The 15,504-nt window shown below is 42.5% G+C and overlaps 1 pseudogene; it reads right to left on the bottom strand.

Moving 5' to 3' along the window:
• Window positions 1–5,179: 5,179 nt before the first annotated feature.
• Window positions 5,180–5,470, bottom strand: LOC120863004 (annotated as a pseudogene).
• Between the last annotated feature and the right edge of the window lie 10,034 nt (window positions 5,471–15,504).

Here is a 15,504-nt window from a genome sequence, read left to right on the forward strand (position 1 = left end):
GGAATGGAATAAGGTCATTTGTGTAGATGTGGATGTAACTAAAGTCTGTCATACAGACTGAAGTAAGTCAGAAAGAGAAAAGCAAATATTGTGTATTAATGTATATCTGTGGAATCTAGAAAAATGGTACAGATAAACCTATTTGCAGGTCAGGAATACAGACGCAGAGGTAGAGTACAGACATGTGGACATGGGGAGGGGAAGGAGAGGGTGGGATGAATTGGAAGATTGGAAATGACATATATATACTACCATGTGTAAAATAGATAGCTAGTGCAAAGCTGCTGCATAACACAGGGAGCTCAACTCAGTGCTCTCTGGTGACTTAGAGGGTGGGGAAGGCAGTGGGAAGAGGGAGGGGATATAGGTATACACAGAGCTGATTCACTTCATGCTACAGAAGACTGACACAACAATGTAAAGCAATTCAGTTAAGTTCAGTTGCTCAGTCGTGTCTGATTCTTTATGACCCCATGGATTGCAGCACACCAGGCCTTGCTGTCCATCACCAACTCCTGGAGTTTACGCAAATGCATCACCATTGAGTTGGTGATGCCATCCAACAATCTCATCCTTTGTTGTCCCTTTCTCCTCTAGCCTTCACTCTTTTCCAACATCAGGGTCTTTTCAATAAGTCAGTTATTTGCATCAGGTGGCCAAAGTATTGGACTTTCAGCTTCAAAATCAGTTTTTACAATGAACACTCAGGACTGATCTCCTTTAGGATGGACTCGTTGGGTCTCCTTGCAGTCCAAGGGACTATCAGGAGTTTTCTCCAACACCACAGTTCAAAAGCATCAATTCTTAGGCGCTCAGCTTTCTTCACAGTCCAACTCTCACATCCATACATGACTACTGGAAAAACAATAGCCTTGACTAGATGGACCATGTTGGCAAAATAATGTCTCTGCATTTTAATATGCTGTTTCATTTCAGTTCAGTTGCTCAGTCGTATCTGACTCTTTGCGATTCCATGAATGGCAGCATGCCAGGCCTCCCTGTCCATCACCAACTCCCGGAGTCCATCCAAACCCAGGTGCATTGAGTCAGTGATGCCATCCAGCCATCTCATCCTCTGTCATCCCCTTCTCCTCCTGCCCCCAATCCCTCCCAGCATCAGGGTCTTTTCCAATGAGTCAATTTTTCGCATGAGGTGGCCAAACTATTGGAGTTTCAGCTTCAACATCAGTCCTTCCAATGAACACCCAGGACTAGTCCCCTTTAGGATGGACTGGTTGGATCTCCTTGCAGTCCAAGGGACTTTCAAGAGTCTTCTCTAGCACCACAGTTCAAAAGCATCATTCTTCGGCATTCAGCTTTCTTCACAGTCCAACTCTCACACCCATACATGACTACTGGAAAAACCATAGGCTTGACTACATGGACCTTTGTTGGCAAAGTAATGTCTCTGCTTTTCAATATGCTATCTAGGTTGGTCATAACTTTCCTTCCAAGTAGTGTTATTTAATTTCACTGCAACAGTCACCATCTGCAGTGATTTTGGAGCTCCCTAAAAATGAAGTCAGCTACTGTTTCCACTGTTTCCCCATCTATTTGCCATGAAGTGATGGGAACCGATGCCATGATCTTCATTTTCTGAATGTTGAGCTTTAAGTCAACTTTTTCACTCTCCTCCTTCACTTTCATCAAGAGGCCCTTTAGTTCTTCTTTGCTTTCAGCCATAAGGGTCATGTCATCTATGTATTTGATGTTATTGATATTTCTCCCAGAAATCTTGATTCCAACTTGTGCTTCATTCAGCCCAGTGTTTCTCATGATGTACTCTGCATATAAGTTAAATAAGCAAGGTGACAATATACATCCTTAATGTACTCCTTTTCCTATTTGGAACCAGTCTGTTCCATGTCCAGTTCTAACTGTTGCTTCCTGACCTGCATACAGATTTCTCAAGAGGCAGGTTAGGTGGTCTGTTATTCCCATCTCTCTCAGAATTTTCCACAGTTTATTGTGATCCACACAGTCAAAGGCTTTGGCATAGTCAATAAAGCAGAAATAGATGTTTTTCTGGAACTCTCTTGCTTTTTCCATGATCCAGCAGATGTTGGCAATTTGATCTCTGGTTCCTCTGCCTTTTCTAAAATCAGCATGAACATCTGGAAGTTCACGGTTCACGTATTGCTGAAGCCTGCCTCGGAGAATTTTGAGCATTACTTTACTAGCATGTGAGATGAGTGCAATTGTGCGGTAGTTTGAGCATTCTTTGGCATTGCCTTTGTTTGGGATTGGAATGAAAACTGACCTTTTCCAGTCCTGTGGCCACTGCTGAGTTTCCCAAACTTGCTGGCATATTGAGTGCAGCACTTTCACAGCATCATCATTTAGGGTTTGAAATAGCTCAACTGGAATTCCATCACTTCCATTAGCTTTGTTCATAGTGATGCTTTCTAAGGCCCACTTGACTTCACATTCCAGGATGTCTGGCTCTAGGGGAGTGATCACACCATCATGATTATCTGGGTCATGGAGATCTTTTTTGTACAGTTCTTCTGTGTATTCTTGCCACCTCTTCTTAATATCTTCTGCTTCTGTTAGGTCCATACCATTTCTGTCCTTTACTGAGCCCATCTTTGCATGAAATGTTCCCTTGGTATTTCTAATTTTCTTGAAGAGATCTCTATTCTTTCTCATTCTCTTGTTTTCCTCTATTTCTTTGCACTGATCCCTGAAGAAGGCTTTCTTATCTCTCCTTGCTATTCTTTGGAACTCTGCATTCAAATGGGTATATCTTTCCTTTTCTCCTTTGCTTTTGGCTTCTCCTCTTTTCATAGCTGTTTGTAAGGCCTCCCCAGACAGGCATTTTGCTTTTCTGCATTTCTTTTTCTTGGAAATAGTCTTGCTCCCTGTCTCCTGTACAATGTCACGAACCTCTGTCCATAGTTCATCAGGTGCTCTGTCTATCAGATCTAGTCCCTTAAATCTATTTCTCACTTCCACTGTATAATTGTTAGGGATTTGATTTAGGTCATACCTGAATGGTCTAGTGGTTTTCCCTACTTTCTTCAATTTAAGTCTGAATTTGGCAATAAGGAGTTCTTGATCTGAGCCACAGTCAGTTCCTGGTCTTGTTTTTGCTGACTGTATAGAGCTTCTCCATCTTTGGCTGCAAAGAATATAATCAATTTGATTTCGGTGTTGGCCATCTGTTGATGTCCCTGTGGAGAGTCTTCTCTTGTGTTGTTGGAAGAGGGTGTTTTTACCAGTGCGTTCTCTTGGCAAAAGTCTATTAGCCTTTGCCCTGCTTCATTCTGTACTCCAAGGCCAAATTTGCCTGTTACTCCAGGTGTTTCTTGACTTCCTACTTTTGCATTCCAGTTCCCTGTAATGAAATGAACATATTTTGGGGGTGTTAGTTCTAGAAGGTCTTGTAGGGCTTCATAGAACTTTTCAGCTTCAGCTTCTTCAGCATTACTGGTCGGGGCATAGACTTGAATTACCGTGATGTTGAATGGTGAAGCAATTACATTCTGATAAAAAAAAAAAAATCACAGTTTGGGGGAGGAAGTAGTTATATGAGTTTGGACAAATGCATACAGTTATGTTCACCACCACCATAGTCAAGATCTAAAACATTTCTGCCACTTTTTTTAATCCACCCTTCTTCGAACTGCAGTTCCTGAAAACCACTGATCTAATTTCTGTCTCTGTAATTTTGCCTTTTCCAGGATGTCGTATAAATGAAATTATATAGTATTCATCCTGTTGAATCTGACTTCTTTTACTTAGCAGAATGCATTTGTGTTTCATCCACATTATTGTGCAAATCAATAGTTCCTTCATTTTTATTGTTAACTAGTTTTCAGTTGTGTAGATATACCATAGTTTATCCATTCAAAAGTTGATAGACGTCAGGCTATTTCCAGTTTGAAGCATTATGAAAAAAGTCACTGCAACCATTCACATACTGATTTTTGTGGAAGCGTAGGTTTTTATTTCTCGGGTTCAAGAGGGTATTTGCTGAGTTATATGGTAAGTGTATGTTTAACTTTGGGATTCCCAGGTGGCTCAGTGGTAAAGAATCCTCCTGCCGATACGGGAGATGTAGGTTTGATCCCTGGGTCGGGAAAAATCCCCTGGAGGAGGAAATGCCAACCCACTCCAGTATTCCTGCTGGGAAAATCTCATGGACAGAGGAGCCTGGCAGATTACAGACCATAGCATCTCGCAAAGAGTCAGACACTACTGAGTGACTGAGCACACATATGCACAGGTTTAGCTTAGAAATTGGCAAACTATTTCCCAGAATGGCTGCATCGTTTTCCAATCCCATCAGCAAGGTTGTGAGAGCTTCAGTTCTCTGCATCTTTAACAGTTGATAATGTTTGCTTTTTTGGTTTGGTTTTGTGTGTTTGTTTAGAATTTTAGCTATTCTGATCGAGCTATGTCAGTATCTCATTGAAATTTCTATTTGCATTCCTCTAAGATTTATGATATTGAACACCTTTTCATGTTGTTCTTTATATCTTATTTTATGATGTGTTTGTTCAAATATTTTGCCTACTTTTAAAATTCTTTTCTTTTTATTGTTTTGAGAGTCCATATATATATATATATATATATAACTAAAGAACATTTGTTTTTCACTGAGGCTTTATCTGGAGGACATAACTAAACTGTGCCACCACCTTCACCTCAATTTGAAGAAGGGTTGGTACAGTGAATATTATAAAGCAAGTATGAACAGTTTGAGGGACTGAAAACAACATTAACTGAAAAAACCAATTTCTATCTAAATCATCATAAAAATATTTAAGTAAAAAGAAGGGGGAAGGGGGCAAAAATGGTTTCAGATTGAACAAGATCATCACGTTTTGTCTAATAAATTCAATCCTAGCTTGCATGTGTACTAAGTCGCTTCAGTTGTGTCCAACTCGTTCTGACCCTACAGGCTGTAGCCCGCCAGGCTATCCTGTCCATGGGATTCTCCAGGCAAGAATACTGGAGTGGGTTGCCATGCCCTCCTCCAGGGAAATCTTCCTAACCAAGGATTGAACCCGTGTCTCTGGTGTCTCCTGCATTGGCAGGCAGGTTCTTTACCACTAGCGCCACCTGGGAAGCCCTAGAAAACAGGATTACTATAATACAAAACTTCCACTACAGCACGCTGCACACACCTGTGTTCCAAGCCCACCCCCATCCCCCTAATGCTTCCATATTCAAACTATTTCCCAGCCTGTTTGGCCTGTCCACAAAGGAGCAGGTAGATCTCTTTGATCCAGTCTTTGTTACAAGGCTGGTATGTCTGGGTATCAGGTTGGTAAATAAACTGAGGTCTGCCAGGTCATCAAGAAAATCAAACTGACTGATATCATATGGGATAGAGGGGCTGTTTCAGATGCTCTTTATATATTTTACAAACACCTTCCAGGCACTTATTCACAGATTCATAGTCAGCGGGAGTTCTGCCTTCTGGCCTCTTGGTAGGCTGTACCCACACAATGGCATGAAACATCACGTCAAAGTCGCCTGCTGTCACCAGACCGGAGCTTATCTGCAGCACCACCCACAGCCAACCCCCCAAGAGTTCTTTACAAAGCCCAGATATAGGGCTTTTATCAGATATATATTTTGTAAATAATTTTATGACTGATTTTTTAAAATACAGTTTTTTTCCTTCTGTCTCTATTCTAATACTATTACCACTTCCCACCATTAGCCCGACTGGATTATAAAACATAAAGAAAACATTTATCACCATTTTATGGAAGAGAAAAACCGAGGCACAGATTTTTTAACAGACCCGCTTCTTCCACTGTAATGGACAGTTGGAGCCAGGTGTGAGATTTGATGACTAAGAAGAAAGTCTTAGAAGGTTTTTGAAACCATCATTCCCTTTAAAGGGCTGCCCTTCTTTTAAGTAGGATCCAGTCAGCTTACTTCAGGGAGAACGAAACAGGTATTTGTTAAAAATCTATGATGCACCCATGAATGATTTAGGTCAGGTGCCAGTAAACCACGGCCAATGACCCAAATCTAGTCCTTTTTTTTTTTTTTCTTTTCTACAGCCTGTAAATTAATTGTTTTTGTTTTTGTTTTTCCTCCCACAAATGAATATTTGCAACTAGTTTGATAACAGAAAAAGCTAACTTTGAACCCCCAAATGAGGGAAATGCAATCCCTCCCCACCCCAATTCCATTTTATTAGTTGACATGTATTTTTTTAAAACAAAAACAAAAACTGGGGCTTCCCAGGTGCCGCTAGTGCTAAAGAAGCTGCCTCCCGATGCAGAATATGTAAGAGACGAGGGTTTGATCCCTGGGTTGGGAAGATCCTCTGAAGGAGGGCATGGCAATCCACTCCAGTATTCTTGCCTGGAGAATCACCATGGACAGAGGTGCCTGGCGGGCTATAGTCTATAGAGTCACAAAGAGTCAGACACGACTGAAGCGACTTAGCAGGCACACATGCACACTGTAAAAAGCTATATTCAAAATTTGCTATGAGAGGGATAACCAGTGTTCTCACCACATACACATACACAAATTATACAAGGTTATGAACATGTTAATTAGCTTGGTTGTGGTAATGATTCTTTAATGTGTACATATACCAAAACATTACTTTGTTTGCTTTACATATACACAATTTTTATTTGTCAACTATGCCTTACTAAAGTTGGAAATACTGACCTCAATTTTTATTATTTTAATTACATAGTATTAATTATTATTATCCTATTTAAAATTTTGTCAATAACAAATTTGAAGAAATTTACTTTCTCTCTTCTTGTGTAAGAACCTACATAATATCCTCAATTTTATCTCTTTGCCTGCAAAGCTTCAAATATTTGGCATTTCCCTGGTGGCTCAGATGGTAAAGAATCTGCCTGCAGTGCAGAAGACCAAGGTTCAATCCCTGGGTTAAGAAGATCTCCCGTAGAAGGGAGTAGAAACCTACAACAATATGATCACCTGGAGAATTCCATGGACAGAGAAGCCACAACATCCTCAATCTTATCTCTTTGTCTGCAGAACCTCAAATATTTACTATCTGGCCATTTACAGAAAACATTTGCCAACCTCTGATTTAAGTAGTGATAAGTTATCTTTTCTTTAACCATTACAAATGTGGCAACCTATTGGGCTGGCCAAAAATTTCTATTGGATTTGCCTATACTATCTTATATCAATACCCAAATGGACTTTTTGACCAACATGATATTTTTACAGATGAGAAAAGTGAAGACCTCTGAAAAAAATATGTGATTTGCTAAAAGTCAACTAGCTAATGGCAATGAAACAGTGATACGTGTCTTATTTCAAAACCTGGTGTTCTTTCCAGAAGCAAATTTGTAGCAGCAATTTAGCAGAAAATGAAAAAGAAAAAAAAACAATTTCTGGCAGTAAGTGGTGAACAGGGGTGTAGTTCTTGGATCAAGACACACCTGCCCCGGGTTCCTGAACCTGCTGTTGGCCAAGCCACAGGCCTGTCCACTGGGACCAAGAACCCATCAGAATGACCTCAAGACCCTGTGGGATTCTCAAGTCACCCCAGGGAAATTCTATTTTCTTCACTCCACTTCACTTGCTGAAGTGTACATAAAAATTTTAAAGCTTTTCAGTGACAAGGTTTTATACCAAAACAAAGCATGTTAGGTAAAGCCTAGAGAAGCTGATAAGCCCATGGATATGGAACTGGACATGATGAGTTCACCTCCTATAAATAGAGGCAACTTGGTTTTTAAAAATTTTTTTAAACAGGCTATATTGGGATCCACTCTTAGATCTTCCATGAGTATTAAATGAGTTAGTATTTGCAACATGATTAATGCATCACCTGACAAGGAGCAAGCAGTATATCAGTGTATATTAAAAATAAAATAAAAGTTTGAATAATCAGGAAATCAGATCTCTGGAAAAAGATTTCAAAAAAGAATAAACACACACATATATATGTATAAATATATGTTTATATATGTGTGTGTGTGTATTGGAAACAGTGTCAGACTTTATTTTGGGGGGCTTCAAAATCACTGCAGATGATGATTGCAGCCATGAAATTAAAAAACGCTTACTCCTTGGAAGGAAAGTTATGACCAACCTAGAAAGCATATTAAAAAGCAGAGACATTACTTTGCCAACAAAGGTCCATGTAGTCAAGGCTATAGTTTTTCCAGTAGTCATGTATGGATCTGAGAGTTGGACTGTGAAGAAAGCTGAGTGCCGAAGAATGATGCTTTTGAACTGTGGTGTTGGAGAAGACTCTTGAGAGTCCCTTGGACTGCAAGGAGATCCAACCAGTCCATCCTAAAGGAGACTAGTCCTGGGTGTTCATTGGAAGGACTGATGTTGAAGCTGAAACTCCAATATTTTGGCCACCTCATGCAAGGAATTGACTCATTGGAAAAGACCCTGATGCTGGGAGGGATTGAGGGCAGGAGGAGAAGGGGATGACAGAGGATGAGATGGCTGGATGGCATCACCGACTCGATGCACATGAGTTTTGGTGAACTCCGGGAGTTGGTGATGGACAGGGAGGCCTGGCATGCTGTGATTCATGGGATCACAAAGAGTCGGACACAACTGAGCGACTGAACTGAACTGAACTGATTGTTATTATTTAGTTGCTATTTCAAGTCCAACTCTTTTGTGACGCTATGGACTGTAGCCCACCAGGCTCCTCATTTCCATGAGATTTTCCAGGAAAGAATACTGGAGTAGGTTGCCATTTCCTTCTCTAGAGAATCTTCCTGACCTAGGGATCGAACTCGAGTCTCTTGCATTGGTAAGTGGGTTCTCTACCACTGAGCCACCAGAGAAGCCCCTATATATATGTATATATTTGTGTAACCAATTAACTTTGCTGCACACCCCAAACTAACACAATATTGTAAATCAATTACACTTCAATTGGAAAAGCAAAGAATGAAAGAAGGAAATCAAATCTCCAGAAAACATGCCTCTTCACTTTCTGCTAGAGGGTTTTCCTGTATTAAAATGGGATCTGCAAGACAGAGGCAGAGGAAAAGAAACTGATAGCAACTGTACTGCTTCAAATCCCCAAAGTTCTCTGGGGAAACAGAGAAGCATAAGGAGAATTTATCCTCCCACCTTCAGCTGACAACAAACTCTCCAGCTATCCAGTCCAGGAGAATGGCCTTCACGCCCTTTGATGTCAGAACAATCAGTTTCCACATCTCTCCAGTTTCAAAAAGACTACTCCCAGGAGTGTTCCCTACTGATAATATAACTAAGATTTACTCTCCACCCTTCCTCTGTCTCTCTCTCACACACAGACATGTGTACACACACACACATAAACATACACACACACACATACACATACTGGGTACTCAGAACTGGGAAAGGTGTGAGGCAGACAGACGCTCTCATGTACTGTTGGTGGTTGATGCTGCTGCTGCTGCTGCTAAGTCACTTCAGTCGTGTCCGACTCTGTGCGACCCCATAGACAGCAGCCCACCAGGCTCCCCCATCCCTGGGATTCTCCAGGCAAGAACACTGGAGTGGGTTGCCATTTCCGTCTCCAATCCAGGAAACTGAAAAGTCAAAGTGAAGTCGTTCAGTCGTGTCCGACTCTTAGTGACCTCATGGACTGCAGCGTACAAGGCTCCTCTGTCCATGGGATTTTCCAGGCAAGAGTACAGGAGTGGGGTGCCATTGCCTTCTCCAACTGTTGGTGGTTAGGTAAAACAATTTAGAAATTTCTATCAAGACTTCAAATACACTCTCAATCAGGATCTCCACTTCCAAAAAATTGAGACCAAAAGGCTGTGTGAAGCAGAGTGGTGGGTGGGAGCTGTAGGATTTAAGAAAGAGTTTAGTCTGATATACTGATGCACATGCTCAAGTTGCCTGGGAGGGGTGTGGGTGTCTGGAGCCTGCAGGCAGTTTATGGTTATGTCGAGGATCCTTCATGGGCATAGCTGGCTGCACCATGGCCTGAGATAAGATAGCAGTGTGAGATGCTGCAGAGCATGGGTCGTAGGTGGTACCTGACCAGGCCAGCACAGTGACCTATGCTGTGACCACTTGCTGGTCATAGGGCCAGCCTCTTGGAGTCAGGGCCAGTCTGGAAGCTGGGAGCTCGGGCTGACTCTGTCCTGGCCCAGACATCATTTGACAGGCTCTGCAGCCTTCCCACTCGCTGGCAGGTCAGCTCTGAAGCTTGGCTGCCTCCATGATTTCCATCGTTCCACTTATCACAGTGTGTTTTGAGGACCTAATACATGAGGTGGCTTGTGAGCTTAGTTGTTTCCAACTCTTTGTGATCTCATGAACTGTAGCCCACCAGCCTCCTCTGTCCATGGGAATTCCCAGGCAAGAATATTGGAGTGGGTTGCAATTTCCTCCTCCAGGGGATTTTCTTGGCCCAAGGATCGAACCCTCGTCTTCTGTGTCTCCTGCATTGCAGGCATATTCTTTACTGTTTGAGCCATCAGGGAAGCACCCTACTACATGAGAGACGATCTTAAAAGTAAGATTTCTGTATGAATATTATGGGTTATCATCCACAGGATTTGAGTCTTTTAATCTTCTTAGGTTAAATTCTCAAATGTCCTAGGGTGTCTTTAATATTTTGGTCAGAATTCAAGATAATTCATCTTAAATCATTTTAATTTAAACAAATAAGTAATTGAAAGCTCCATTTTTAAGGAGGACTGCTGAAATAAAATAGAGAACTCCGAGACCATCCATTAATACTCAGAGACACACTAGGGAAATGTTTAGAATATTCATTTGTTTAACACCAAAAGGACATTCATTTACTTAACAAATAAGAGACACTTAAATCAGTGAAAATTACCTCACTAAAGCTCACAGAGTCCAGCTAGGTAAACTCTTATTCTTATCTTCTGGGGTGAGGGAACTGAGGCCAATCAACTTGCCTAAGGCTAGGCAATAGAAGTGGCAGAGCCAGGATTTGAACTCAGGTCACCCCAGCATCAGTCAGCTTACTTACCTGCCCACTGTGGCAGCCAGTCACTGGGCTCAGCCTGGCACCTCAGCATGCTGTGAATTCTCAGCTGTGCAAATGTTCCCAATCACACATGAGGACATTTAATATCTTCTGTGATCTACAGAGCCGCTTGGGAAATGGAAGCAGAATTACGGAGATGAGTCATTCCATGTCAGCAGACAAACTGTAACGGAGTTTTTATTACTATTTTATTATTTATGTATTTGTCAAAAAAAAAAAAAAAGTCAGTGGGAAGAGTAAGGCAGCAGAGCCCCCTGATGGCTGTTTCCTCATCTGGATCTTCGTGTGTGTGTGAACATGTGTTGTGTGTTGTGAACATGTGTGTTTGTGCACTGGTCTCCCATTCTGTTACAGACACTCATGCTCTCTGAGAGTAGGGGTTGGACATAGTTTATGTAGAATTATATTTTAGGAGTCTAGAGTCTTTATTTGTGGCGTGTGTACGTTAGTGTGTGTGTGTGAGAGAGAAGACATCGTGTGTGCTATTGAGAATGTGCTGATTGAAATAACTCTTCTGTAACCCCTGAGACCCTCAACTTCTTCATCCTACCCTTTACATTCTTCCCCCACCTCTTTTTTTGTGTGTGTGAGATCTTAGTTCCCCAACCTGGGATCTAACCCAGGCCCTCGGCAATGAAAGCTTAGAATTCTAACCACTGGGCCACCAGGAAATCTTCCTTTACAGTCTTTCCTTTACCAAAGGAAATGCACAATGACCTGGACCTCTCTTTAGTCCTTAGATTCCAAAACAGGTGCCTAGTTTTGACCTTAGCCAAGGACCTCTCTGGTACCCAAACACCCTGCCTCCAAGGTCCCTCTCCTTACCTGGTTCAAGGCTGATGACAGGGCGTCCCTCCAATGCTTGGTTTTTGAGGAGATTAATAAGTGTCTCTCAGGGAATCTCTCTGATTGACGTATGTAGCATACATAGCTGTAGAGAACTCAAAGGCTCTCATGCAGCTCAAGTTCTTCTTACGACATGATGGGTTCCTAAGTTTGAAAATATAAATTTTGACCTCTGTCCTGCTCCCATTTGAGAGAAGAGAGAATAGGGTATTTCTGGATTTTGGGTTGGCCCCCATTTTCTCATCTTCTTGCCCCTTCTCTAAAGGTGGTAGGGTCCTTTCTGGAAGCCTTTCCTTGGGTTAGCATCATGGTATTACATATAGTGGTATTACATCGTGTATTACAAGTAGATTGGAGGCTCAAAGCGGTGATGCCAAGGGGTATAAGACATGGTTCCTACCCTATGGGATCAACAAGAAGAGGTAGCAATTAGGCAAAGTCCAATAAAAATATAAGGTACTGAGTAGTTTTATTTTGAGACATATTCGCTCTCTAGAATGTGAGGTCCCATTAGTATTTATGTCTTTCTGCTACATCCTCAGTTACTGCCATGCTTGGATTTCAATAGATACTAAGTAAATATTCAAAGGAAAAAAAATGAATGAACCTAGAAACACCACACTTCAGTCACACTGATCCCATTAAAATTCAACTAACACATGTTGAGAACTTACTACAAGTTAAATATTATATTGGGGAAGTTTCCAAATTCAGAGCTCCTTCTAGCACATTGCCTAGCTTTTCTTTCCATTTCACCCATTTATTTTGTCTTTATCTCTTTTGTGCTGCTTCACCCTCTCCCTACTTTCTCTCCTTAGGAGATGGCCCTCTCTCAGCCCTGTGGGCTCTACACTCAATTTTCTGGACCATCCAGAAAGGTCACTGCTTCTTAGGCCCAGATTCTAAATAGACATGCTAAGCCCAATGCTGCTTGACAGTAAGGGCCAAACAAATGTGAGTGGAACATAGCTCTATTGCTTTCCCCTTACCAAAAATGCATTAATAAAGTTAATTAGCACTGACCTGAAAAAAAAAATCTGAACAATAACCTTCTGGCATTAGGATCAAATGCAATGAAGCACAAGCAATAAAAACTCCATTACTGCTCCCCTCTGAGCAACTGTCACTGATCCTTGGGCCGAGAGGGAGGGGACAGGCTCACATCTATCCAGGGATCTGCCTGCCTCCTCTAAGCCTCTCTGTGAGACTCTGAGCTCCAGCTGGTGTGTCAAAATGCAGGCAGGTGTGAAGGTGAGCCAAGCTGGGCCCCGGGTGGGATTCTTGTTGTTGTTCAGTCGCTAAGTCGTGTCAGACTCTTTTGTGACCCCAGGGCCTGTAGCCTGCCAGGCTTCTCTGTCCATGGAATTTCTCAGGCAAGAATACTGGAGTGGGTTGCTATTTCCTTCTCCAGGGGATCTTCCCAACCCAGGGATAGAATCCCTATCTCTTGCTTGGCAGGTGAATTCTTTACCATTAGTGCCACCTGGGAAGCCCTATAGTTAAAATAGAAACTATAAGACACACAGAAGTCTAGAGCTAACACAGGCTTGGTTTGGGCTATAGTCAATGTATAAAAGGTCCAGAGTATGGGGAAGGCAGCAGGCCATGAAGGATGGCAGTCACCTCTCTACTAGTTGAGGCTGGGGGTTGGCAGATACTCAGGGAGTTGAATAAGCAGGTGCCCATATCCCTTGCCAGATACAGCAGAAACCTGGCCCAGGGGAATAAGGGTAATTCTAGACTGCATCCTCTGGCAGGCCAAGGTGACTAACTCATTGTTTCCTCTAATCAGAGTTGGTTTGGAAATTGGGCCAGGATATGTCTGTTATCGACCCCAGCTGCAAGGCAGTGACTCTCTGCCCTCCACTGCCCTCACCAGACACTTCCAGCGATCTCATTTTATCATTGAATTTCTATACTATGCCAGGCAATGAGGATCTGGGATGTGGAGACACAAACATAAGACCCACTACTCGTCTTCTAGTGGTCCTCAATCTAGTGGGATTTAGTCAAGAACCCACTGGATTTCTGTCCCTTTTTGTACTTCCCTCTGCCCTCCTTATTCTTTATGAAACTATGAAATATCGGAGGGAGCATTCCATGTTGATATTGGGCTACCTGAATCTCTTCAATCCATCATTCCATTCCCGAGGGCATGACTGGGAGTCAGAATGGAGGTGCTGCTGGATCAAATCCCATTCATGCCTCTCAGTTATATACACCATGTGGGGTGCCCATGGCTCACGGGGCCCTGCATGAGCCCACAGACTCAGAAAAGTAACAAGAGCTGATGCACTTGCCCTTTTGGAATAGTCCAGGAGGTCACTCTTTTTCAGAAGTTGCCTCAAACTCTAGAGGAAGAGTTGCTCAGGTGGAAGGAGGGCATGAGGAGTATGAAGGAACACAGTGAGAGAAAGTATCTTCCCTATGCAGCTCTTGAAAAAAAAAATACATATATTGGTCCAAAAGTCACTGTAGGGAGATACTCAGAAATGACAGGAAAGATAAAGAGTTAAAAGAAGGAGAAAGACAATGTAGGGTATCTTTGATGTGGGGAGAGAGTGGGAACTTCCTGAGAACACAAGCAAATCCTTAAAATATTTAAAATAGAAATATAGTAAGTGCCCTACATAAGAATGGGTTCTATTCCAAGAGCAAGATCCTGCTGCTAAGTCACTTCAGTCGTGTCCGACTCTGTGCAACCCCATAGACGGCAGCCCACCAGGCTCCCCCGTCCCTGGGATTCTCCAGGCAAGAACACTGGAGTGGGTTGCCATTTCCTTCTCCAGTGCATGAAAGTGAAATATGAAAGTGAAGTCGCTCAGTCGTGTCCGACTCTTAGCGACCCCATGGGCTGCACCCTACCAGGCTCCTCCGTCCATAGGATTTTCCAGGCGAGAGTACTGGAGTGGGGTGCCATTGCCTTCTCCTAGCAAGATCCTAAGCCCAATTATTTGTTAGCCTGGGTACCCAACTAACACAATTGGCTATTTAGTACTATACTGTAACAGGTTTATGCTTTATACACAAATAATACATAATAAACACTAAAAATAAAGAAATCTTACAGTACAGCACTTGAAATGTACAGTAGTCCAGTACAACAGCTGGCATACAGGTGCTGGCATCGAGTGAACAGGCAAGAAGAGTTACTGACTGGAGGAGGGAGAGGACATGGGAGATGGTAGAGCTGAATGTTCTTCAGCAATAGGAGATGGAGGGCAAGCTGCGATTTTACTCACACCTGATGTTGATGGAACACAGTTTCACATCTTTGAAAGTTCACAACTAGAAGATTCATATGTGGGGGCTTACTGTATTTTGCTTATGAACTAATACTCAGTGCCACCAAAATGAAATCTGAATACCCTAAAATGCACCTTTGGAATGTGTCAACCAACAGTATGAGAAAGAGAGCTGTAAGATCTTGGGAAACCTATTGCCTCCTTGTCCGCATCCATCTACGGTCTCAGGTCTGATCTGCCTCATTTGCAAATAGCCACCTAAGTGCTCTCTTTGCTTCTCATCCGCCCCCTACTTGCCCAGAATTGTCTTCTCAAAGCACAGATGGGTGTCTGTTTAAGAGACAGTAAATGCTTCCTGACATGCAAGAGTCTGCAAAAGTGACCTCCATCTTGCTTTCTGCCCCTGATCCACAGACACCAGACTGGTTGCTCCCTCGTCTGCCCCTCCTGAGAATG

Source organism: Oryx dammah, unplaced genomic scaffold (assembly GCF_014754425.2).
Source record: "Oryx dammah isolate SB20612 unplaced genomic scaffold, SCBI_Odam_1.1 HiC_scaffold_1, whole genome shotgun sequence".
In the NCBI taxonomy this organism is placed as follows: domain Eukaryota; kingdom Metazoa; phylum Chordata; class Mammalia; order Artiodactyla; family Bovidae; genus Oryx; species Oryx dammah.